This window comes from Giraffa tippelskirchi, chromosome 7, assembly GCF_054371585.1.
Source record: "Giraffa tippelskirchi isolate mGirTip1 chromosome 7, T2T-mGirTip1v1.2.pri, whole genome shotgun sequence".
In the NCBI taxonomy this organism is placed as follows: domain Eukaryota; kingdom Metazoa; phylum Chordata; class Mammalia; order Artiodactyla; family Giraffidae; genus Giraffa; species Giraffa tippelskirchi.
In genome coordinates, this window is record NC_137281.1 from 113914494 (window position 1) to 113941426 (window position 26933).

Here is a 26933-nt window from a genome sequence, read left to right on the forward strand (position 1 = left end):
TTTTACAGAAGAATACACATATGACTCACAATCATATGGAAAGATGCCCAATCTCATTATTTACCAGAGAATTACAAATTCAAACTACAATGATAAACCATTTTATACTAATAAATTAGCAACAACAAAGTTGATAATTTATAGAGTGTTGAGGCTGTGCAAGGAACTCATTAACTGCTAGTGGGAATATAAATTGGTACAATCACTTTAATTAACAGGATAGCATTACTTAGTATTACCTGGTAAACCTGAACATCCACACACTCTATGTCCAGCAATTCCACTCCTAGCTGAAGAAACTCTTATACATGTGTGCTAGGAGACATGCAAGAGTGTTCATAGCTGCATTGATCTTAGTGATTCCAAATTGGAAACGACTCAAATGCCCACTGACAAAAGAATGAATACATACATTCTGATATATTTGATTCAGTATATGAAGCAATAGGATACAGCAGTGAAAATGAATGCCCTACGCAGAGCTGCCCTCAAAAGCATGAAGGAATCTTAAAAACATAAAATTGAGCACAAGATGCAAGTCACAGATCAACTCCTAACAGTGTGACTGGATTGATATAAATGTCAAAAAGCAAATTTAATTAGTCTGTTTTTTTTAGAGACACATTCATGGGTGACAAGAAAAGAGAACCATTAACACAAAATCAGCCTAGTAAGGTTAGCAGGGGAAGAAGGAGAATGTGATGTGGAGGAGTCCTGTGGGGATTTTAAGGTTTGTAAGATTCTATATCTGCTTCTGTGTGTGCTCAGTCTCTCAGTTGTGTCTAGCTTTTTGTGACTCCATGGACAGTAGCCCGCCAGGCTCCTCTGTCCATGGGATTTTCCAGGCAAGAATACTGGAGTGGGTTGCCATTTCCTACTCCAGGGGATCTTGCTGACCCAGGGATCGAAACTGCATCTCTCCTGCATCTTCTGCATTGGCAGGCGGATTCTTTACCATTGGGCCACCTGGGAAGATTCTATTTCTATTCCCGAATGGTGACTCTGTTACTGAGCCTTTCAAGTTGGGTCCCAACTATCATTCTCCTGCCTGGTGTCATTTGAGCCAACAGAATGACATCCAGTTCAGTTCAGAAGCAGAATAAAGGTTTAACACTTTGATCCAAGAATCGAGGGGTGCAAGCTCATGCTCTACAGCAGGGGTCCCAAACCTTTTTGGCACCAGGGACTGGCTTTGTGGAAGATAATTTCTCCACAGGGTGTGTGTGGGGGAAGGGAATGGTTTGGGGATGATTCCAGCTCATTGCATTTATTATGCACTTTATTTCTATTACTATTACATCAGCTCCACCTCAGATCATCAGGCTTTACATCCTGGAGGTTGGGGACCCGCTGCTGTATAGCACAGGTCCCTCCTGAAAGGCCGGGTTTCTCTGAGGTGGGTGAAGATAGGCGAGGGTGGAACTCTCCGGGGCGGGCGCAGCTCTGCGGCTCAGGGCTCAGATTGCGACAGTTTGCAGCGTTGCTGCCCGGGATGCTGCGGCCATCTTGAATTGAAGCACTGTGCTTGGCGCTTCCGCGCAGAGCTGGGGAGCTGGGGTGTCCGCTGGGCCATTTCCCAGAAAGAGCTCTGGTCTGAAGGGCCAGGTGCGGGGCTTCTGTATGAGCAAGGGAAACCAGACTAAGCACCAAAGAAGAAGGAAGGTTAGATTTTGTTCTGTCACTCTGATTTTATTTTTATTTCCTGGGAATTGTTAACGGACTTTGCCAAAGACAAATACACAGGTGTTGGTGGTGTTAGTGGTTTCTAAACGTTTTATGCCCTTTTTTTATACCCTTCTGCACAGGTCTCATCTGTGCGGTGGGATAGGTTGTATGGTATGAGCAACCTGAAGTAGACTGGACAGATTTCCAGGATTGTAGAAACTCATTCCAACCTCAAAGTTTGTCCTGTTTTTTGATGTCAGCCTCTGACCTGCAGAGCAGAGCTGTAAGTAAGCTTCTTATACCCTTCTGTGTGTATAACATAGTTCATAATTAAAGCAAGGCAAAAAAAAAAAAGCCTTCAGCAGATAAAATTGAGATTATCAGCTGAACAAAAATTGTAGGGAGTACATAAAGAATAGCCAGGTGCTGTGTCTCCCACGAGGCAGCGGCCTGTCCCAGGGTCCACTTTGACACTCCCTGGCTCTGGCCTGACCCTCCTCACCCTGGCAAGGGAAAGGAAACGGCCTCTCCCCTCTCTCTCCTGTGTTAATGAGTTTGCAAGTCTGGGTCAACTGCTTTGTCCAAGGTCACACAATTACTGAAGGTTCCAGGTCCACCGTTCATTTCTCATATTATTATGCAGTGTTTTATTTTATCCTTCCCAGGAGGGCTTCAGAGGAGAGCATATTAAAAGGCTACAATAATTAGCCTCACATTGTAACACCCTTGACTCCAGGCAAGCTCCTGTAGCAGAGGGGGAGACGTTTGGTTCAGCTTTTCTGGGATGGGTCTGAGACTCTGGCTGGAAAGCAGGAGAATTTCCCGAAGATGCCCACTGTCTGTGTAGGGCTGCTTTGGGTCATTGTTGTTCCCAGTGGTATTTGAGCAATCACTGTGGACCTCAAGGAGGGCAAAGCATTGGATCTCATCTGTGCAGTGGGATAGGTTGTATGGTATGAGCAACCTGGAGTAGACTGGATTTCCAGGATTGTAGAATTACTCATTCCATCCTCAAAGTTTGTCCTGTTTTTTGATATCAGCCTCTGACCTGCAGAGCAGAGCTGTAGGTGAGCAGGTGAGAGTTGTAGGGGAGCAGATGGCAGCTGCAAGTATGTTGCAGTTGAACAGGTGGGAGCTATAGGTGAATGGAGGCTCCTTTCACTGAAGTAGGGTAGGTCCCTAGTCCTGTTGCTGCTGCTGCTAAGTCGCGTCAGTCGTGTCCAACTCTGTGCGACCCCATAGACGACAGCCTACCAGGCTCCACCGTCCCTGGGATTCTCCAGGTAAAAGTACTGGAGTGGGTTGCCATTGCCTTCTCCCCCCTAGTCCAAGGAGCCTCTTTTCAATACCCCAAGACTCTATCCTCCTGTCTCTGCAGCTATTTTAGGGAAACAATCTTGTAATCCCTTCTAAAAAGTAGTTCCTTTCTGTTAAAACATGTGTAAAGTAGTGAAAGGTATAAAATGTGACCTCAATAGGCCTTGGACATTACTGGGGGTCACCAGGCTGGTTAATGATGAAGCTTCAGGACAGTAAGTTCTTTGTTGCCTGCAGTGGATAGGGTGGTGGGGATTGCTTTTCCTTAACTACCGTTCTGGTGATCCACACCCAGCTGAAGATTCTTTTGGTTGATTATCAAGATTCTCACTTGAGTACTTGACAGTAATTTAAAGATCAGGAAGGTAAACGAGAAAATTGTACAGTACCTACATTTTCCCTCAACAAAATCTTGTAGAGGTTTGCTTAGGCCCTGTTGGCTTCTTTACCTCTGCTACCCCTAGCCGAGAGCTGCCATCTGGACGTTCCCCCAGTGCAGGCACAACCCTGGAAACCCTGGACCACCTGCTGCACTTACCTTGCAAGGCCTATTGCCCTTGGCCTATGAACATTTATTTCAGGTTTTTCCTTTCTGCTGATTAGCAAGGAAGGTGTCATCATAGCCTTAATAGTCAACTTTAGAGGAGTATTTGGGCTTTGTAGAAGACTTGTTTAACCTCAAAAGACCAAGGGAGAACTGTATACTTAAACATGGTTAAGGAGTCAGTTTTATGTTTATGAATCTAAATGTATTACAAGGTATGATGATCAGTTTTATGTGTCAGGCTAGGCTACAGTTGCTGGTTATTCAGTCAAACACTAATCTAGATATAGTTGTGAAGGTATTCTGCAGATGTGATTAAAGTCCATAATCAGTTTTCTTTAAATGAGCAGATTATCCTAGATAATCTGGGTGAGCTTGATTGAATCAGTTGAAAAGCCTTAAGATCAAAGGATTTACTGAAGCCGAAGGAATTCTGCCTGTAGACAGCAGCTCAGGCCCTTCGTAAGAGTCTCTCTAGCCTGCCCTTCCTGGTGGCTGCCCTGTTGAGTTCAGGTGTACCTAGTTATGAGTTAAATTGTGGTGGTGGTGGTTTAGTCGCTAAGTTGCATCCGACTCTTGAGATCCCATGGACTGTAGCCCATGAGGCTCCTCTGTCCATGGTATTCTCCAAGCAAGAATACTGGAGTGAGTTGCCATTTCCTTCTCCAATTGTGACTACCTCCAAAATACAGGAGTTCTCACCCTCCATACCTGTTAATGTGAACTTTTTCGGAAATAGGATCTTTGTAGATGATCAACTTAAGACAAGGTCGTTAGGGTGGGCCCTAATCCAATATGATTGTGTCTTTATCGGGGGTGAAATTTGGACACAAAGACATGCATAGAGGAAAGATGACCTGCAGAATCAGGGAGAGGGAAGGACCGATATATACGTATCCATCTCCACATCCTACTGTGACTGTTTCTCTGTTAAAACACTGATGCACCAAATCAGGAGGGGTATGGCAATATCCCCTGGAGGAGGAAATGGAAAACCCACTCCAGTGTTCTTGCCTGGAGAATCTCATGGACAGAGGAGCCTGGCGGGCTGCAGTCCATAGGGTTGCAAAGAGTCGGACATAACTGAAGCAACTTAGTGTGCATACCACTTTTGGATGGTAACCCTAGGTTTGATCATGGAACAGAAAGAGGATATTAGTGGGAAAACTGGTGAAACCCAAGTAAAGCCTGGAATTTAGTTAATGTACAACTGTTGATTTCTTAGTTTTGCTGAATGTATTCTGATTATATAGGATTTTAGCAATGGAGGAAGCTGTGCAATGGTACAAGGGAACTCTGTACTATCTGTGCAACTTTCCTGTAAATTAAACATGATTCCAAAATAAAACATTTACTTTTAAAAAAGTAGCCTGGATCCAACACTTACCAGCTGTATGACCTCAGGAAACTTATTTAGTCTTTTGGTTTATCTTTTTTTTGGGGGGGGGGGTTAATAGTACAACAGCTCATAAGATTGTCTTAAGGATTAAATGAGCTAAAACAAAACCACATAGATTGCTTAGAACAGTGCCTGGCACAAGGTAAGTGCTTAATAAGGATTAGCTCTAATTATAATATTTTTGTTTTATACACAACTTGTTCTCCATGGCTACTTGTTTATTGTGTGGTCATCACATAGACAAGTGTTCTTCTGAATTGAATGTAGGCTTGTAAAAGACTGCCCATTGGAAGATCAGAAGAAAAAGTAGAACCTCTGTTTACTTGCTGCGTTTACTTCATTCTTTTAAGGAGTTTTGATCTGTATATGTGCTATGATGCATATCTTAATTCAGTATCAGCATAACACATGTCTTTTTTATTGATAGAGTAAATGATCAAAAAGGCCTAGGGACCAGTACTGTGCTCTTAAGGCAGTGTACGTTCTTGCATCCTTGTGACCTTCTTTGGGCTCAAAGACACAGCCACTTAGGCAAATTAATTTTGTGTTAAGCCCTAATCCCTAACGGAGAAGGCAGTGGCACCCCACTCCAGTACTCTTTTGCCTGGAAAATCCCATGGACAGAGGAGCCTGGCAGGCTTCAGTCCATGGGATCGCTAAGAGTCAGACACGACCGAGCAACTTCACTTTCACTTTTCACTTTCATACATTGGAGGAGGAAATGGCAACCCACTTCAGTGTTCTTGCCTGGAGAATCCCAAGGACGGGGGAGCCTGGTGGGCTGCCGTCTCTGAGGTAGCACATAGTCGGACACAATTGAAGTGACTTAGCAGCAGCTAATCCCTAAGCCATTTAAATCTGCTTGAAAATAATATTTAACCCAAAAGGCTGAAAATGTTGAGATTGACTCAATGTGTGTTTACAACCCAGTGTTTCTTCAGCCTGTATTACTTCAATTTGTTCTAATACTGGACAAAATCTTTTCACTTCCCTTTTTTTCCTTATAATTTGGTCTTTTTAAAAAAGATTTATTTATTTTTTCACTTTTGGCTGTGCTTTGTTGCTGCACACGAGCTTTCTCTAGTTGTGGTGAGCTAGGGCTACTCTTCGTTGCGGTGCATGAGCTTCTTATGGTGGTGGCTTCTCTTGTTGCTGAGCACAGGCTCTAGGCGTGTGGGCTTCAGTAGTTGCAGTGTGTGGGCTCAGTAGTTGCGGCTTGTGGGGCTCCATAGTTGTGGCACATGGATTTTAGTTGCTCCATAATACGTGTGGCCAGGATCAAACTTGTGTCCCTGGCATTGGCAGACGGATTCTTAACCACTAGACCACCAGGGAAGCCCTCCACTTACTTCTGAGAATCTAAATTTTCTCTCTGGCTTCCACCACACTTTATTTGTTGCATCACATAATAGCCTTTCCAAGTTATTTCAGCCACAGGAGATTTATAAATCTAGAGTGTTTTGGTTCTAGGTGGTGATTCATGTAGCAAGATAGAATGGTATTTTTTTTTTTTTAAGGCATGGAGCAATGTAACTGACATTAATTTTTACTTTCGTATGCATTCACTTATTCACATTCATTCAGAATAGTTTCTTCAAATTTTGTTTAAAAGTTCTTAGAGACAGTCAGTTTTTTAGATTCAAATCCTGTTGGTTTTCAGAACCTCGGTTCAAATTCCACCACTAACCAGATGTGTGTCCTTGGACAGTTTTTTTCTTTTAACTGCTTTATATCCATTTCTTTATTTGAAAGACAGAATCTTTACCTTGCAGCATAGTGTAAGGAATAACGATGTATATGTGAAGCACTTGCATGTGTTTGGGTTATGGTAGGTGCTTGACAAATAGATAATTTTACTATTATTGTTGTTATTTTATTACTATCGTGCCAACCACTAGGATAGAACTAGGAAAACAAAGACAGCTAAGTAAAATAAAATTCCTTTGCCTGTAAGGAAAATACACATACACACCTAGAAATATTATTAATACAATTGATGCACTTGGTATAAAAGTAAAGTGCTAACACCAAAAGCAAACATACAATGAAAAGCAACATCTCCTGGCCTACTTCACCCAAGCCCTAGGCCCTTTCTTCTAAGACAAACTTTATTAGCTGTTTCTTTTTCATCTTCTATGATTCAGTCTGAAATTCAAAATAATAAGCTTATATTGCCGTTACTTAGTTTTATCAGCTTTAGAACGTTCTATTGACTCCTTGTTATGATAGATGAGGATTTTGGTCACGTCCCTGTACTTCCCTAACCTCTTCCCTTCCTGATGTTTGATAATTATATTATTTTCTAAAAATTCCTCTATAGCTAGTATTTTAAACTGTATGGTTAAATCTCTATTTCTTATTCTATCACCTTCAGTGAGTATTTTAGTCCCCTTAAGGTTATCACTCTCTCTCTTTAATCTCTTATCTCCTGTAAGAAGCAGCCCAGTTCTCTAAAGCGCAAATTGATGAATAACAAATTTGCTGAATTGACCAAATTTAGGATTTTGGCATTTCAAAGTGACGTGATTGGTCTGGATTCCTCCCCAGCAATTTCATTTGAATTAATCTAGAGCCCTTTTTGTCAGCTGCACATTAGTCTTATGTTATCAACATTCATAAGATTTGCATTCAGTTCTGCAATTGTAATAAGGGCTTCGCTGCTTTCTCTATGGTTGATCTTAAAAGGTATAATTCACAAAGAAGGCCTTCGCATTATTATGATTACCTAATTATTGCCCACTGCAGGGAGGGGGAGTATCCTTGGGTTATATATTCCAATCTAAGGGTCCTTTGTCAGGTTACTTAAAAGGGAGGAGTCACAATAACATCAAAGTCAAATGGCTTTTCTTTTCTTTCACTTTGTTGGTTACTTAAAATCGTGTAACTTTTTACTTTGCTCTGTATGTGGATCACTACCTTCTTGTACAGGCTTTGGTCTTCCTGCCATTTCTCATCTTTTATCTTTCTTTTTTCTTCCTCCCGCCCTCTCGTCTTTTCTTTCTGACCAAAAGAAAAGTGTGAATTTCCCAGAGCCTCAAGTTTAGTAAGCCTTTCAGACATAGTAACTCTTAAAGAGCCCCTGTCTTTCTCCAGGTCTTAGGCTCCCTGACCTGAGTTAGGACCTGTCGCTGTCTTCTGGACAGCTGTCCTGGGACTTTTCTATACACCCTTCCTAGGTTGGATCCACATCTTTCTCTTTCTGGAGTATGTCCTTTAGTAACTTCTTAAGAAAGTCAGAAGTAGTTTTTTGAGGTCTTGTTTGTCCAAAAATGTCTTTGTTTAGGTAAGTCACATTTGATTGATAGCTTGGCTGAGTATACAATTCTACCTTCAAAATTCATTTCCCTCCAGTTTTATTCTGACATCCAGTATTGCTCATGAGATACCAATGTCAGAATGTTTCTTGTTTTTTGTATGAACGCTGCCCCCCCACACCCTACAAAACACCATAGAGGCTTTTTATATTTCTTTAGTCTTGATTTTGTATGTCTAGTTGTAGATCTTTCAGAAGTTTTATTGAGCTGGGAAAAGTCATTATCTGATGACTTAAAACTTTCATTTGGGGGAAATTTTTTCTATTATTTTTGATAAAATCCTTTCCATTTTCTTTAGACTTTTTTTTTATAACACCAATTAGTTGGTTAGTAGGCCTCCTGGATTTTTAAATATTCTTTCTGTGTGTCATATTTTCTGTCATATTTCTTATCTATTTGGGTTTTGGCTTTCTAATATAAAAGACTTACTTAGTTTATTTTTAGCCCTACTATTAAACTGTTAAACTTTTTACAATTTCAAACCTTGTTTTTTGACTCTTGCTAAAGGGTAACAAACTTTTATATACATAAGAATAACATAGAACAAAACCCTGAGTTTATATATGTACATATAATTTATATATTTGCATTAAAATTTTATGTATATAAAGTTTATATATAATAAATATATTTTAATATTTCCCTTAGGTATTAGATGGTTTGTCTTAATATTAACTTTCTTAATTGCTCGTGATTTGATACTTTCTGTTTCTTGAATTATTTCTAATTCTTAAACTCAAGTTTTCTTTTAGTTTTATGCTAGTTTTTCGTTCCTTCAACGTGTTGGTTTTCTTATACATATTTCTGTCGATTCTTTATGCTCTCTGATGTGCGTCCAATATAGTCCCTTTCTGCCTGAGTTCTTGAGTCTACATTAGTTCTCAGCAAGGAAGAACTCTGATTCTCTCACATTTATCCCACTTCAGGAAGTAATTATGATGAAGGGGAAGACCTGAATGGTTTGAAAGTAACTGCAAGGCTGCTTTCAAAATTCTTCTCATTGCCAATATATAAAACTTGACATGTTCAGACTACTCAAGAAAGTCCAGCTTGAATTACTCAGAGATGTTTTAAAATATGTTTGTTTTTTTTAAAAATAAATTTATTTATTTTAGTTGGGGGCTAATTACTTTACAATATTGTAGTGGTTTTTGCCATACATGGACATGAATCAGCCATGGGTTTACATGTGTTCCCCATCCTGAACCCCCCTCCCACCTCCCTCCCCATCCCATCCCTCTGGGTCATCCCATTGCCCCAGCCCTGAGCATTTGTCTCATGCATCGAACCTAGAATGGTGTTCTGTTTCACATATGATAATATACGTGTTTCAATGCTATTCTCTCAGAACGTCCCACCCTCACCTTCTCCCTCAGAGTCCATAAGACTGTTCTATGCATCTGTGTCTCTTATTCTGTCTCGCATATAGGGTTATCGTAAGATATCGTAAGATATCGTAAGATAAAGATGGTAACGATAACCCTATAAAATATGATTTTATTATTTTCAATTATCATTAAAAAACTTCACCTGAGCTAAGAAAATGCCACAGGTAAAGCCCACTGAAGATTGAACAGATAAGAATACGTTCTATTTAAATGGCGGCTTGAACTCTCTCTAGTGTTTCATGTGGACAAACATGAGTTCTGTAGTCTTACAACATTTGCATTCATTACTGAATAGCCTCTTTAATATGAAGATAAAAACTTAAACTCTAGCCTAAAATCTTAATCAGAATTTGAGTTAGTGAGAGTAAAAGTTGTCATGAACCTTGTCTTTTCAATGAGAAAATATGAAAGGGTCTGGTTTTTTTTTTTATCACATATATATGATATAAATGGCTTGATATTTGTGAAGACTTATCAGTAGCAATAATAACACTCTTATTGCCAGATCCAAAAGGGAAATAATGTTATATGAGTCTGTTTTACTTTAAAACCAGCACAAAAAATGTATAGAATCAGATTTCATTTTGGAATTGCTTTACTAGCGTCAGTAATTCCTATAATTTTTTCATAAGAAACAATTTGGTCTGAGAACACTTTGGCCTGAGACCTACAGGTCTCTGGAACATTTACCCCAGTACCTGACTTGAACTTTATTACAAGTTCAGATGTTCTCACAGATTGTGACATCTTTTCGTGTTATGAACAGACAGCATTTGTGTGTTTAGGATCAACATGAGCTCTCAGAACACCACTGAGCAGTCCTGGCAGTTGAGGACATACAGGGTTCTTGGTCATGTGCATTTCAATAGATTTCCCTCTGTGTTGGAGGAAGAGACCAAGGCTCCCTGGCAATAATCCACTGCTGAAGGATTCACCTTTATCTCAAATTACTGGAGAAGTCTCAAGGGACCAAGACAAGTCACCTGCCCGAAATCCCACAGCTGGGGAGCAGCATTGTGGGGACTCACATGTCTACACCACACTGCATGTAGAGACATAGTTTATTTGGATGTGGCCATGGGCTCTGGGCAATTGAGGGAAGGAGAGGTACTGACAGTGCAACGGGACCCTAAATTCGTGCGAGGGAGATGTAGAGAGCAATCCACTTTTCATTTTGTCTGAGGCCAGACCACATCTAGACTTTGGCTCTTGTCTGGGCTGCAGAGCTGTGCTTGCCGTGAGCTCCTTGCACACACCTTCTTGGCGAATGACTGGAAAAGCTGTATCGATGTTTTCCTGAACCACGTTGCGTCTCCAATCATTAACATGACCCTTTATCTCCTACCTTGTTGCCCAGTCTTCTACCCCTTTGAAGACAGTTGCGAAAGTGATAAAGTCCTAAGAATTACTTCTCAACCGTAGGTCTTTCCTAGAACATGTCAGAGGTGATCTTTTTGAAAGGGACCCATCCACCTGTCCCATCCAGGAGCTGGGTCTCCACCCACATAGACTCTTCACCTCTAATTCATCCTCACCATCCTCCTGCCCCACCTCCCACCTTTGACCCTGTCACTTCCCTGATTAAACCTTTTGTGGTTCCCCGCTGACTCCAGGACAAGGTCTAGGTTTCTTGCTCTGGACACCCCAGAATACCCATCTGCCTTCCAGATATAGCTCCCTTGCATCCTCCACAGCTGGTCAAATAGAAAGCTTTGTGACTCCCTCCATATACTGTTTTTCTACACTAGGGCTTTGTTTTCCTGGCTCTCTTGTGGGATGCTCTGGCTTGCCCATCTCTACGTATCTGAATTCTAGATAGGGACCTCCCTGGAAGTCTAGTGGTTAAGACTTAGCATTCCAAGGCAGGGAGTGCAGATTTAACCCCTATTTAGGGAGCTACGATTTCATATGCCTCATGACAAACAAACAACAACAGCAACAAAAAAACCAGAACATAAACAACACAAACAATATTGTAACAAATTCAATAAAGACTTGAAAGATGGTTTACATCAAAAACTAAACAAATAAATTCTACTCATTTTTGAGTGCCTAGATCAAAGTCAGCACCTGCATGTAGCCTCCCTGGTCTCACAGCTGTGACTCTCCCTAACAGTAGTAGGGCCCTGGGGTCCTGAGACCACTACATGGAGGGCCTCATTTCATCCTCACAACCTGTGAGGCAGAGACTGATCTCAACGGACAAAACTGAGACTTACAAATGTTCACTTGCCTGAGGATCTTGAGCTGTGAGCACTGGAACCAGGATAGGAACCCAGGGGTGCTGTGCTTATAGCCTAGGTTTCCACCATTCCGGAATGCTCCAAGACCTTCAGTCATCACGTAACTGGTGTCTCTTGCACTGTAAAAGGCTTTAACATCCTGGTGGGTGGGAGAATGTCCGACTCACTCCTATTTTCTCTACTAATTCTGGTATGAATGGCGTGTGAGGAGAAGGGGGGATCTTCTCTGTGGAGGGCAGTACCACTTGTGACTGGGGCTCTTCTGTGGTCCTCTGGGAGGTGGGGTTTGTTTCTTCCCTCCTCCTCAGGTGTCCCGCACACTTGCCATCCCTTGCCAACTCCATCCTGTCTACTTCTCCCCACTCTTGCTTCCTGTCTGCTCAACTGCCACAGAAGCAGAAGGTGGGCTCTCTCAGAGACCCTACAGCCCTCACTTTCTCTGCTTTCATCCAAGGTGGTCTGAACTCCTTTCCATCTCTGAGTCTTTCCTTTTCTGGGCTGGAGTATTCATCTTCTCCTCTTGTAGCACTATGACTTTGCCACACGCTGATGGGACATAAAACCCAGCCTTGATGCCATGGATGAGTACAACTAGGTACTCTGATCTCTGCCTTGTAGATTCTCGCAGCACTCCCATCCGTACTGTGTCCAGGCTCTGAATTGTGGGCTTCCTGGCAATTGATCCTCAGTTAATGCATAATTATCAAGATCTTATTATATGTGGGGTCCCGATGAGGCTGCAGTGAACAAAGAGTAATGTCCCTGTCTGCAGGTACCCTTACATTCTAGCACAATGTCCTGTAATTGGTTTATGAGTGCCTCCTTGTCTCTTCACTTAGACTGTTAATTCCTTGCTGGCAGGAATCTTATTTTCTGGTCCTTTTGTGGCCTCTGCACAGCTTAATAAAGTGCCAGGTACAGCATAGAAACAGTAGCAGTCGATAATGTATCATGAGCTATAAAGCATCTTTAGCTTAAGAAGCATGTTTCATACATACAGTCATATTTTTAAACAGTATCCTTAGTAGGTAGGACAAAACTGAAGAATGTTGGTTCTGAGTAGTTTAATGATATCACATATCTTAAAATACATATTCAGTAAATATTGTTCAGCATTTATTAAATGAGAATAGGAGAAACTGCCTTTCCTGTTGTTCTCTGCAAAGCAAGGAATTTATATGCACTGAACCTTATATAAATGTTAGAAATGTTAATTTTTATACAACATGAATGTGTTTAAAAGAATAATGTGGGATAATAATGTGACTTATAATTAAAATAATAATAATAATGTGGCTTAGAATTTAAAAAAAAATGTACCCTGCTCTTCCTTACCCCCTATTATACTTCCCAGAAACAGTCAATTTGAACCTTGTTTTTGTTCTTCTTCATGAGAGGGAAATGTAAATAATTGTGAACAGAGGGCAGATGGTAGTAGATTGTAAATGTGGCCACAAGTTCCTCTTCCCGTTATGTTCATCCCTTTACAATATGACTTTGCAACTTCTTCCATCAAGAGGCAAAGTCTTTTCCCCCACCTCTTGAATCTGGGTTGGCCCTGGTACATTTTTTGTTTAATAGCAGAAGACAGAAGTGATGTTTTTGCAAAATCTGAGTTTTTAATAGGTCTTGCAGCTTCCACTTTGGGCCTTTTGGGTAAATTCTGTACTGAGACAGTCATTTAGGGAAGCCAGTCTAGGCTATAGAGGTGAACTGAAGTATCCTAGTTGACAGCCGTCATTAACAGCAAGATGTGCAGGTAAGGCCGCCTTGGACTGGACTCTCCAGCCCAGCCCAGCCATCTTTCTGGAAGAATGAAGCCCATGGGTGAGCCCAAGCAAAATCAGTAGAGAAAGGGCCCAGCAAATCCACAGAATTATGAGAAATAACAAGTAGTTGTTGTTTTAAGGTACTTAGTTTCTTTCTCTGGTTTTGGGATTGTCCATTAATTTTCTGCTATCACAAATGAAGATTTAGTTCATTACTTCATCTCCTTCCTGCCACACATCCTTATTTTATAGTTTTGACACTAGTCTTGGTTTCTCTGTTCATCACCTTTGCAACCTCAAAATAGTTAAGCCTACATTATTTGTTCCATGAATATCTATTGACTCCCCACTTTTTAAGATGAAAACATTGTTTCCTCCCTCCTTTTTACCTGTATCATCCCCTTTCACCTCCCAGTTTCTTTTCCTTTCTAAAAAGTTTTTAATTGAAATATAATTATATGCAAAAATATGCATAAATCATAGTGAAAAGTTTGATAAGGGAACACATCTCTGCAACCAGTACTTAGATCTAGAAATAGAATTTTATCACCACCTGAAAGTCCCACTTACTACTTTCTACCAAATGATGTAACCATTATTCTGACTTGTAAAACTTGTAAATAAGTTCAGTCTTTTTTTAAATTTTGTATATAGTTGTCTCTCAATTTGTTCCAGGACCTGCATGGAAACCAAAATAAGGAGATGCTTAAATCCCTTACAATCAGCCTTTCGTGTTCTTATGTTCAATCCATGATCGGCTGAATCTGTCAATGCAAAACCCACAGACATAGAGGGCTGACTGTAACTATTCAGTGTATTCTCTATTTTACCTGCCTTTCTGTTATTGTTCAGCATTCTGTTTGTGAAATTTATCCCTGTTGTTGATATACTTATATGTCATTCCTTCTTGTTTTTGTGTGGTATTTATTATATGAAAATAATGTTGATGGGCACTTATGGTCTGTCTAACATTTGGATATTGTGAGTGTTATAGTAAGCATTATTACACATTTTTGATGAACTCATGTATACATTTATATTGGATATATGCCCAGAAGTGGTAATACTGAGTCATAGAGTACATATATGTTCAACTGTACTAGATAGTGCTGAATAGTTTTCCAAAGTAGTTGCACTAATTTGCACTCCTACCAGCTGTGTAGGAGAGTTACTGTTACCCCACATTTTTGCCACTGTTTTGTATCATTTGATTTTTTTGTTATAACCATTCTATTGGGTTGGTAGTCATGTAAGACTGGGTTTTTTATTTTCATTTCTCTGAAGTTTTGAATTTTTTGATACCAGTATAGTGGGATCATTTAAACCTTTCATATTCTATTTATTCTGACATAAAAAGAGCAGGGTTTTGGATCTTGGATCTAATGACCTTGCTAAATTTACGTAACAATTCTGAAATTACCTTTTGATGTTTTTAGACTTTTGTGTACAAAACTATCATCTGTGAATAAAGTAGAATTTTTTTCTTCCCAATCCTTCCTCATGATCTCTTTTCTTCCCCTGTTACATCGGCTAAAACCAGCGCAGTGACAAGTGAAAGTCAGGATAGCGGGCGTCCTTGTTTCGTTTCCCATTCTAGGGCCATGCTCTTAACGTTTCAACACGCAGTAAGGTGTTTGCTGTAGGTTTTTGTGAGGATACTCTAGATCAGATTAAGGAAGTTTACTTCTATTCCTAATCAGCTAAGAGTAATTATCAAATGCTTTTTCTGTACCTATTGAGATTATCATATGGTCTACACCTCTTTTTTACTTGTTGACATGATGATTCATATTATTCACAAAATCAAATTACTTTTCAATTGCTAGAATAATCACTACTTAATTTTGATGTATGATCCTTTTACATATATTTTGCTTAAAAGTTGGAAAGAATAAGATGTGATTTTTCAGAAATGTTTTTGACACTAACTTCCAGAAATATTAGGAGTCCAGATGCAGAAATCAAGGTTGAAGTAAATGGACACTAATGTAAGCCTATATTTCCTTGATGACTTTGGCACTGTCAGAATATCTATCTTGACAGTACTACTATGCATCCTTAATAATCTGAAGGATACTTGGGGAGCTCACAATTGAGATTTGTTAATAGAGTCAAAAGAATAACGTAAATTACAAGTGCTTTTACATATTTAATCTTATTTAGAGGCGCAAAAATTCCTACATCTAACAGACACAATGAATGAATGGATAAATGAACAAATAAATATAGTTATTTTCTCCCTTGTTTTGGGATACCTCAGAACATATACTACATGACTTAGACACTGTGCCAAATATTACTTATTGATACTCAGCATTGTTCTCACCCTTCTAAGCTCTCCCTTGTCTGAGACATTCTCAGACCCTGTTGCCAGCAGTACTGCAACCTAAATTCCACTAATGAGAGGCACTGGTGTAAAATTGAAGGGAAAGGAAAAGGAGAAACCACTAGTCTCAGCATTAGTAACCTAGTAGGTGTCAGCAAATGGCAGATGAGTTGTTATGCCAGCAGCTTCTGGGCATAAGGATGTTTTGAGACTTATCTGCTGCCACATGGAACAAAGATAATTGGTGATGGTTCTCATGATTCCTGCCCTTCCTAATTTTTCACACCCTAGCAATAGTTCCTATATCTTTGCTCCATCAATCTTACTAATTATTGTGTAAACCTCTCTGTGCATTAAATCTTACATGAAATATATACAGCTGGATCAAAAGCTTTATTTCTTTTCCTGACTGACTACTGAATAAAGTAAGAAATTTAAAAAAATATTATGCCTGTATTTTCATAACTTGTGGGAATCCCAAGAGCCTAAATTTGATTTCTTTCAGCCAGAAATACTGTTTTCGGTCCTGCTAGGACCTAGGGGTGACACCAAGCATGCTTCAGCCCCCTTTAATAATCTTAATGGATAAATCTAAGACTTAGCTTACCCACTTTGCTGTGGGCCAAAGGTTTAGTCTACAGATTACAGAGCCATTACCAACATTCACTCCTGGGGCAATCTTACCTTTTCCATCATTACAGTTTCTCCTGTTTTGTGTGTAATCAGTTGTTATTCAGTTGTTCAGTCATGTTTGACTCTTTTTGACCCCATGGACTGCAGCACACCAGGCCTCCCTGTCCTTCACTATCTCCTGGAGTTTGTTCAAACTCATGTCCATTGAGTTGGTGATGCCATCCAACCATCTTATCCTCTGTCACCCCTTTCTCCTCCTACCCTCAATCTTTCCTATCATCAGGATCTTTTCAAATGAGTCAGTTCTTCACAGCAGGTGGCCAAAGTATTGGAGTTTCAGCTTCAGCATCAGTCCTGCCAATGAATATTCAGAGTTGCCTTCCTTTAGGACTGACTGGTTTGGTCTCCTTGCTGTCCAAAGGACTCTCAAGAGTCTTCTCCAGCACCATAGTCTGAAAACATCAATTCTTCAGCACTCAGCCTTCTTTATGGCCCAACTCTTACATCCATACATGACTACTGGAAAAACCATAGCTTTAACTATATGGACCTGTGTCAGAAAAGCGATGTCTTTGCTTTTTAATACACTGTTAGGTTTGTCATAGCTTTTCTTCCAAGAAGTAAGTGTCTGCTAATTTCATGGCTGCAGTCGCCATCCACAGTGATTTTGGAGCCCAAGAAACTATAATCTATTGCTGTTTCCATTTTTCCCCATATATCTGCCATGAAGTGATGGGACTGGAGGCCATGGTCTTAGTTTTTTGAATTTTGAGTTTTAAGCCAGCTTTTCCACTCTGCTCTTTCACCTTCCATCAAGAAGCTCTTTAGATCCTCTTTGCTTTCTGCCATTAGGGTGGTGTCATCTGCATACCTGAGGTTATTGATATTTCTCCCAGCAGTCTTGATTCCAGTTTGAGCTTTATCCGGCCCAGCATTTCACATGATGTACTCTGCATGTAAGTTAAATAAGCAGAGTGACAATGTACAGCCTTGATGTACTCCTTTTGCAATTTTGAACCAGTCCTTTGTTCCATGTCCTATTTTAACTGTTGATTCTTGACCTGCATACAGGTTTCTCAGGAGGCAGGTAAGGTGATCTGGTATTCCCATCTCTTTAAGAATTTTCCACAGTTTGTTGTGATCTACACCGTCAAAGGCTTTAGCATAGTCAATGAAGCAGATGTTTTTCTGGAATTCCTTTGCTTTTCCTATGATCCAACAGATGTTGGCAATTTGATCTCTGGTTCCTCTGTCTTTTCTAAATCCAGTTTGTATACCTGGAAGTTCTCAGTGCACATACTATTGATGCCTAGCTTGAAGGATTTTGAGCATTATCCTGCTAGCATGTGAAATGAGTGCAATTATGCAGTAGTTTGAACATTCTTTGGCATTGCTCTTCTTTGGGATTGGAATGAAAACTGACCTTTTCTAGTCCTGTGGCCACTGCTGAGTTTTCCCAGATTTGCTGGCATATTGAGTGCAGCACTTTCACAGCATCATCTTTTAGGATTTGAAATAGCTCAGCTGGTATTCCATCCCCTCCACTAGCTTTGCTTATAGTGATGCTTCCTAAGGCCCACTTGACTTCACATTCCAGGATGTCTGGCTCTAGGGGAGTGATCACACCATCATGGTTATCCGGGTCATTAAAACCTTTTTTGTACAGTTCTTCTATGTATTCTTACCACCTCTTCTTAATATCTTCTGCTTCCGTTAGTTCCATACAGTTTCTGTCCTTTATTGTGCCCATGTTTGTAATCAGTAAGTTTATACATTCTAGGTAAATAAGCAAAAGAATAAAATCACCAAACTGAGAAATTGTGTTAGCCTATCCATGATTTTTCACATTTTGACTCTGATTATGCTTGAGCCAAACATCAGAGTTAAAAAAAAAAAAAACAAAAAAAACAGTAAATAAAAAGCCACCCTGTTAAACATAATGTTTCATGAAAGGCTGCAAAACATACATGCACACATACACTCTTCAACTCTCCTTTTTCCTCGATTTGTCCATCAAACCTGCAAGTATGCATTGTACTGTTCTCCAAAGCTTATGTATTCTTTTTAATATAAATATTTAAGACAGCATTCCAAATGCAGGTAAGAATTCTGGTTATATGAGTCCCAGTGGTAAATAAAAAAAGAAAGTCTTAAAATTTTGAAGGGTAGCCTGGAACTATAATTTAAAAAAAAACAAATGGATATGTAATATCCTAGGAGTGAAGGGGTCTATGTTGTATTCCATCAGAGACAACACTGTGAAGAAAATAAAAGAGAGGAGAGATGGACACACCCCAGTTCTCCTCACTACCAGCTGGGCTTAGGAAGTGTTTGTAAGGGATTGGAGCTGACGACTACAGTGCTTGGAGCAGCAAGATGGCACTCTGTGTCTGGATGCACCTGGAGCTGTGTGTACAGCTTCTTTGTGAAAGGAGAAAACTGGGAAACAAGATAGGTAGGGTTTCTACTTTAAACCAGAGTAAGAGAAAGGAAAACAATGACCTGTAACCCTCCACCTCTGGTGTCACAATATTTCAGCCTAAGAATGACGTTGTCCTTCCTTCTACTTTTCTGCATGACTCAGAAGCTGACATTTGACCACAGCAAGGAAACTTACATATTTTGTGTATGATTCAGTTAAATCAGTCACTCAGCAATGTCTGATTCTTTGTGACCCCACAGACTGCAGCACACCAGGCTTCCCTGTCTGTCATGAACTCCCAGAGCTTGCTCAAACTCATGTCCATCAAGTCAGTGATGCCATCCAACCATCTCATCCTCTGTTGTCCCCTTCTCCTCCTGCCTTCAATCTTTCCCAGCATCAGGGTCTTTTCAAATGAGTCAGTTCTTTGCATCAGGTGGCCAAAGTATTGGAGCTTCAGCATCAGTCCTTCCAATGAATATTCAGGACTGGTTTCCTTTAGAATTTGAGGAAATCTTGGAGATCAAACCATTCAATTGTGTATGATTACTATTGCATTTAATTATTGGAAAATGAAACTGGCAATAGCATTTATACACTTATTTATTTACCTTCATTATATTTTAGTAATTTTTAAAATGAAACTGTACAGGTTTGGAATGTGTTACTCAAAGCTTACCTTTCCTGTATATCCTGTATCCTATTCTTTTTTTAAAAAATTAATTATTTATTTTTGACTGTGCTGGGTCTTTGTTGCTGCACACAGGCTTCTCACTGCCATGGCTTCTCTTGTTGTGCAGCACAGGTTCTAGGTGCATGGGCTTCAGTAGTTGCAGCACTCAAGCTTAATAGTTGCAGCTTGTGGGTGTAGTTGCCCATGGCATGTAGGATCTTTCTGGACCAGGGATTGCAAGGCAGACTCTCAACCACTGAACCACCAGGGAAGCCCCCCTATTCTTTCTATTATGCAAAATTCCATAGCTTGGTGGTTTTACAAGCATATAGGTGGCATGAAGGATGAAACTTTGTGATAACTGGTCTAGCTCATTTACTTTTTTTCTTTGTCTGCTCCTTCCTATCCCTCTTCCTCCTCTTCTGTTCGTGTTTTATTGACTTTCAGCTTTTAGAGATTTTGTTCACTTTCCTGTGATCTCAGCAATACATTTAGAGTCATGTTTGTTCAGAGTCATGTAATTTATTCGAGACTTACTTTTTTAGCAATAGGAGCTTCAAAATATTCGACCCACTCTGCTCCCAGAAGTGAACATCTCTATCTGCTTTACATCTTGTGTAAATGTGTTGAAATTTCTCATCCATCTGTGGTCCCTTCGGATTCTCTTGATTGTTGTTGACTTTGTCCTTTTTCATGTCTTTAGTTTCATCTTAATGTAGTCTCTGGAGAAAGAGGAGATGAATGTATGTGTGTTCATGCATTATTCTGAACCACAAACTACAACAGTTTTTTCAAATTTAAGATTTAAATATGCTCTGTATTCTTCAGTGGTTTTAATTGTACAACAAAAATACAGATAAAAAATAAATAGAAATGTCAACCTAAGTTCTATGGAAAACAAAATTACCATTTAGTTAATGAACTTTAAAATGATGGAAAAGAAATGACACTGCTAGAAAGTAATTCCCAAAGATTTTCATGGCTTTTTCAAAAACATAACTTGTTGTTTATGGAAGATCACTATCTACATATTGATTTATTTAAAATATCTTGCTTGAATAAATGATGCCATACTATAACACTTTACCTTGGAATAACCTTTGGGCTTTTGTAATATTGATTGTCCTTGTTCATTGGGGTTACATGTTACCATAGCTATAAAGGTTTCTTAAAAATAAATTGAAAGGGTGCTCTTTTCTAATATCTGACAAGTCCAGGCTTTGAGCAGTATACTTTTCAGTTAACAATAATACCTATGCATTCATTTGAGACATTTAGAAATATGCTTTAAAAATCTGCAAAATAAGAGTCCTAACCAACAATATTTGTGCAATTTAAAACTGTGGAAAAAACAGTGATTAAGAGAATCTCTAGGGTAAATAAATTAGTTTCTTTTCGCTAATACACTTTGATAGTAGATCAGTCCAATTCATTTGCTCAGTCGTGTCCGACTCTGCAACCCCATGGACCGCAGCATGCCAGGCCTCCCTGTCCATCACCAGCTCCCAGAGTTTACTCAAACTAATGTCCATTGACTCGGTGATGCCATCCCACTATCTCATCCTCTGTCATCCCCTTCTCCTCCCACCTTCAATCTTTCCCAGCATCAGGGTCTTTTCAGTGAGTCAGCTCTTCACATCAGGTGGCCAAAGTATTGGAGTTTCAGCTTCAGCATCAGCATCAGTCCTTCCAATGAATATTCAGGACTGATTTTCTTTAGGATGGACTGGTTGGATCTCCTGGCTGTCCAAGGGACTCTCAAGAGTCTTTTCCAACACCACAGTTCAAAAGCATCAATTCTTCGGCGCTCAGCTTTCTTTATAGTCCAACTCTCACATCCATACATGACTACTGGAAAAACCATAGCTTTGACTAGATGGACCTTTGTTGGCAAAGTAATATCTCTGCTTTTTAATATGCTATCTAGGTTGGTCATAACTTTCCTTCCAAGGAGCAAGAGTCTTAATTTCATGGCTGCCGTCACCATCTGCAGTGATTTGGGAGCCCAGAAAAATAGTCAGCCACTGTTTCCATTGTTTCCCCATCTATTTGCCATGAACTGATGGGACCAGTTGTCATGATCTTAGTTTTCTGAATGTTGAGCTTTAAGCCAACTTTTTCACTGTCCTCTTTCACTTTCATCATGAGGCTCTTTAGTTCTTCTTCACTTTCTGCCATAAGGGTGGTATCATCTGCATATCTGAGGTTATTGATATCTCTCCCAGTAATCTTGATTCTAGCTTGTGCTTCATCCAGCCCAGTGTTTCTCATGATATACTTTGCATATAAGTTAAATAATCAGGGTGACAATATACAACCTTGACATGCTCCTTTCCCTATTTGGAACCAGTCTGTTGTTCCATGTCCAGTTCTAACTGTTGCTTCTTGACCTGCATACAAATTTCTCAGGAGGCAGGTCAGGTGGTCTGGTATTCCTATCTCTTTCAGAATTTTCCACAGTTTGTTGTGATCCACCCAAAGGCTTTGGTATAGTCAATAAAGCAGAAGTAGATGTTTTTCTGGAACTCTCTTGGCTTGTTGATGATCCAGTGGATGTTGGCAATTTGATCTCTGGTTCCTCTGCCTTTTCTAAATCCAGCTTGAACATCTGGAAGTTCACAGTTCATGTACTGTTGAAGCCTGGTTAGGAGGATTTCAAGCATTATTTTACTAGTATGTGAGATGAGTGCAGTTGTGCAGTAGTTTGAGCATTCTTTGGCATTGCCTTTCTTTGGGATTGGAATGAAAACTGACCTTTTCCAGTCTCATGGCCACTGCTGAGTTTTCCAAATTTGCTGGCATATTGAGTCCAGCGCTTTCACAGCATCATCTTTTAGGATTTGAAATAGCTCAACTGGAATTCCATCACCTCAATTAGCTTTGTTCGTAGTGATGCTTCCTAAGGCCCACTTGACTTTGCATTCCAAGATGTCTGGCTTTAGGTGAGTGATCATGCCATCGTGATTATCTGGGTTATGAAGATCTTTTTTGTATAGTTCTTCTGTGTATTCTTGCCACCTCTTCTTAATATCTTCTGCTTCTGTTAGGTCCATACCATTTCTGTCCCTTATTGAGATCTGATAGACAGAGTGCCTGAAGAACTATGGACAGAGGTTCGTGACATTGTACAAGAGACAGCAATCCAGACCATCCCCAAGAAAAAGAAATGCAAAAAGGCAAAATGGTTGTCGGAGGAGACCTTACAAATAGCTGTGAAAAGAAGAGAAGCGAAAGGCAAAGAAGTGAAGGAAAGATATACCCATTTGAATGCAGAGTTCCAGAGAATAGCAAGGAGAGATAAGAAAGCCTTCCTCAGTGATCAATGCAAAGAAATAGAGGAAAACAATAGAATGGGAAAGACTAGAGATCTCTTCAAGAAAATTAGAGATACCAAGGGAACATTTCATGCAAAGATGGGCACAATAAGGGACAGAAATTTGTGGACCTAACAGAATGACAGTAGATAGTGGTCATTGTTTTAGCTGCCTGGCACCCAGACTCCATTGTTATAGTAGCCCAAATTACTTTCAGAACAATGAACCTTCTCATATTTGCATAGAGATGAGAGATCAGTGGCATGCTCTTCCTTTCAGAATCTAAATGTTCTGTTTGTCCCTTTTTTTAAGCCCAAATCCTGGTGGCAGACAAGAAGTCCTAAGGCTTAATGATGAGCTAATAAGTCTCTCTCTCTCTTTGTCTGTCTGTCTCTGTCTGTCACACACACAAACCTGAGATTTTGAACCTGGACTGAAGTGTCACAAGGATGAGATAAATGATTGGAGTCATTTAGTCAATCATTGATTGGCCAAGACCTTTGAGCTGTTCTTGCCACTAGAATCTTTGAAGATATCTCTTTCTGTATCCTCCTCCACTGGTTTATTCAGTTCCCTTTTCAGTCATGTGAGCTTCTTTCCCATGTGAGCCTTCTTGCTGCTTCTTCTTAATATCTTCTGCTTCTGTTAGGTCCATACCATTTCTGTCCTTTATTGAGATCTCATAGACAGAGTGCCTGAAGAACTATGGATAGAGGTTTGTGACATTGTGCAGGAGAGCTGGATCATCGAAAAAGCAAGAGAGTTCCAGAAAAACATCTATTTCTTCTTTATTGACTATGCCAAAGCCTTTGACTGTATGGATCACAATAAACTGTGGAAAATTCTGAAAGAGATGGGAATACCAGACCACCTGAACTGCCTCTTGAGAAACCTGTATGCAGGTCAGGAAGCAACAGTTAGAACTGGACATGGAACAACAGACTGGTTCCAAATAGGGAAAGGAGTACGTCAAGGCTGTATATCATCACCCTGCTTATTTAACTTATATGTAGATATATCATGAGAAATGCTGGGTTGAAGGAAGCACAAGCTGAAATCAAGATTGCTTGGAGAAATATCAATAACCTCAGATATGCAGATGATACCACCTTTATGACAGAAAGTGAAGAAAGACTAAAGAGCCTCTTGATGAAAGTGAAAGAGGAGAGTGAAAAAGTTGGCTTAAAGCTCAACATTCAGAAAACTAAGATCATGGCATCTGGTCTCATCACTTCATGGCAGATAGATGAGGAAACAGTGGAAACAGTGGCTGACTTTATTTTTCTGGGCTCCCAAATCACTGCAGATGGTGACGGCAGCCATGAAATTAAAAGACGCTTACTCCTTGGAAGGAAAGTTATGACCAACCTAGACAGAATATTAAAAAGCAGAGACATTGTCAACAAAGGTCCATCTAGTCAAGGCTATGGTTTTTCCAGTGGCCATGTATGGATGTGAGAGTTGGACGATGAAGAAAGCTGAGCGCCGAAGAGTTGATGCTTTTGAACTGTGGTGTTGGAGAAGACGCGAGAGTCCCTTGGACTGCAAGGAGATCCAACCAGTCCATCCTAAAGGAGATCAGTCCTAGGGGTTCATTTGAAGGACTAATGTTGAAGCTGAAACTCCAATACTTTGGCCACCTCATGCAAAGGGCTGACTCGTTGGAAAAGATCCTGATGCTGGGAAAGATTGAGGGCAGGAGAAGGAGACGACAGAGGATGAGATAGTTGGATGGCATCACTGACTTGATGGACATGGGTTGGGGTGGACTCCGGGAGTTGGTGATGGACAGGGAGGCCTGGCATGCTTTGGTTCATGGGGTCACAAAGAGTCGGACATGACTGAGCGACTGAACTGAACAGGAGAATATTCCCATGGGAACATGCTCCTGTGTGAGCATTCTTTTCCTGTGTAACTACTAGTTATTTTCTATTGTTTGCTAACAAAACACCTTAATGTGATTCACCTTATGACACAATATGATTAAGGATCATGAGCCACCAACCAGTGTTATAGTAAATGATCTCAGTAACATCAGTCAAACTAACTTAGTTCGACAAGCTGGAAATGTAGTATCAAGCAGGAGAGAAGACTGTCCTCATCCCATCTAGTGTTCGGAACCACAGAAGAAATGATCTGACACAGCAGAATTGAACACGACTCCACATGTATTTCTTTTTCAAAATTGGAACAGGAATCTGATTCTGTACAAGAAACTTCTCAGAAACAGAGGGTACCACACTGATACAGCCATTAATTTCCTTCAGCTATCCTCAACAGAGTAGAGAGGCTGAAGTCATTTGGTAAAAATGTTCCCACTTTCCTATATTTTCTGTTGCCTCTTTCAATTTTTGAATAATTTAAAATCATTTCAGCATTTTAGCATATAGCAAACCACACAATCGGGGTATCAATGCACTTTGCAGGACTATGTTCAGGAGCTTTTAACAAAAAAGGAAAAAGAGTGACTTTAAAAACTTAATTTTTCTGCCACAAAAAGTTTGGAGGGAGGCATTCCAAAGCAGATGTAATATCACTGAAATGCCTGCAAGGGCCAGGTTTCTCTCTTGCTTCTCCTCTCCCACTTTGGTTTCAATCCTCATGATGTGAAGATGGCTGCTGCCACCATCACCTTTTCTATTCCACGTAGAAAGAAGACAGACAGAAAAGGGTCTTTAACATACACACAATCTTGTTTTTGTTTTATTGCATCAAGAAGCCATTCGCTGAGACTTTTGCCCACCCTTTGAAAGGGTGACATTACCAACCTCATCAAAATTGTTGTTGTTTAGTTGCTAACTTGTGTCTGACTCTTTCACAACCCCATAGACTATAGCCTGCCAGGCTCCTCTGTCCATGGGATTCTCCAGGCAAGAATACCCGAGGGAATTGCCATTCCCTTCTCCAGAAGACCTACCTGATCCAGGGATTAATACAGAAGAGACAATGGATATTGGGCAAGTGATCCACTGATGTCTGCTTCCATCTACTACCAGGATTTACAAGATGTTAACATTTTGCAAATTTACTTCATTATTTCTTTTAAAGATATAAAACATTACAAATAAAGCTAAAGACTCATCTCCATCTCTTTTTCCTCCCTTCCATCCCATAGATAACCATTAACCTTAGGTTGGTGTATGTAATTCCTAGAGGGATTTTTTAATATGTTCACCGCATAAAGAGGCTTGGTTTCTGATAACACTGGGATAGGTATTTCAAGCCCTTCCTCATGATAAATGCATGTAAATGCTATCTTAAATATATATGAATAGGTATACATATATATATTTCCCCCGGATAATATTTTAAAACCTAGTAAAAATGTTATAGAAATGAAAAGACTGTAAAGAACCATCAGGCCAGAATTTAAGAAAAAGGAAGAACTGGGGAAGTTTCAGTTGAACACCAGCTGCCCTCAGCATGAGGCAACCTTTGCTAGCGCCCTGGGGTTGAGTTCAGGCAGATTTACTTCTGGTTTATTTTCCCCTCAGGGTGTAGCCTTTTGAAACCAGGTTGATAAGGAAGAGGGTTTTCTATTAGATTCCCAGGATCACAGTGAGCCCTGGGTCATTACTTCCTTTTTCTCACTCTTGTTGTTCAGTCTTAGTCGTGTCTGACTCTTTGCAATCCCATGGACTGTGGCACACCAGGCTTCCCTGTCCTTCACTATCTCCCAGAGTTTGCTCAAATCACATACATTCGGTGATGCTATCCAACTATCTTATCCTTAGTCTCCCCCTTTTCCTCCTGCCCTCAGTCTTTCCCAGCATCAGGGTCTTGTGAAATGAGTCGGCTCTTCCCATCAGGTGGTCAAAGTATTGGAGCTTCAGCTTCAACCTCAGTTCTTCCAATAAATATTCAGGTTTGATTTCCTTTACGATTGACTGGTTTGATCGCCTTGCTATCCAGGGGACTCTCACTCT

The 26933-nt window shown here is 40.2% G+C and overlaps 1 long non-coding RNA gene across 1 annotated transcript; it reads left to right on the forward strand.

Annotated features, from left to right (window-relative positions):
- Positions 1-1508: 1508 nt before the first annotated feature.
- LOC145513506 (uncharacterized) lies at positions 1509-8363 on the forward strand. The gene is made up of 3 exons (XR_014059453.1): positions 1509-1662; positions 1806-2948; positions 5519-8363. It is a non-coding gene; the product is annotated as an uncharacterized LOC145513506 (long non-coding RNA).
- Positions 8364-26933: the final 18570 nt, after the last annotated feature.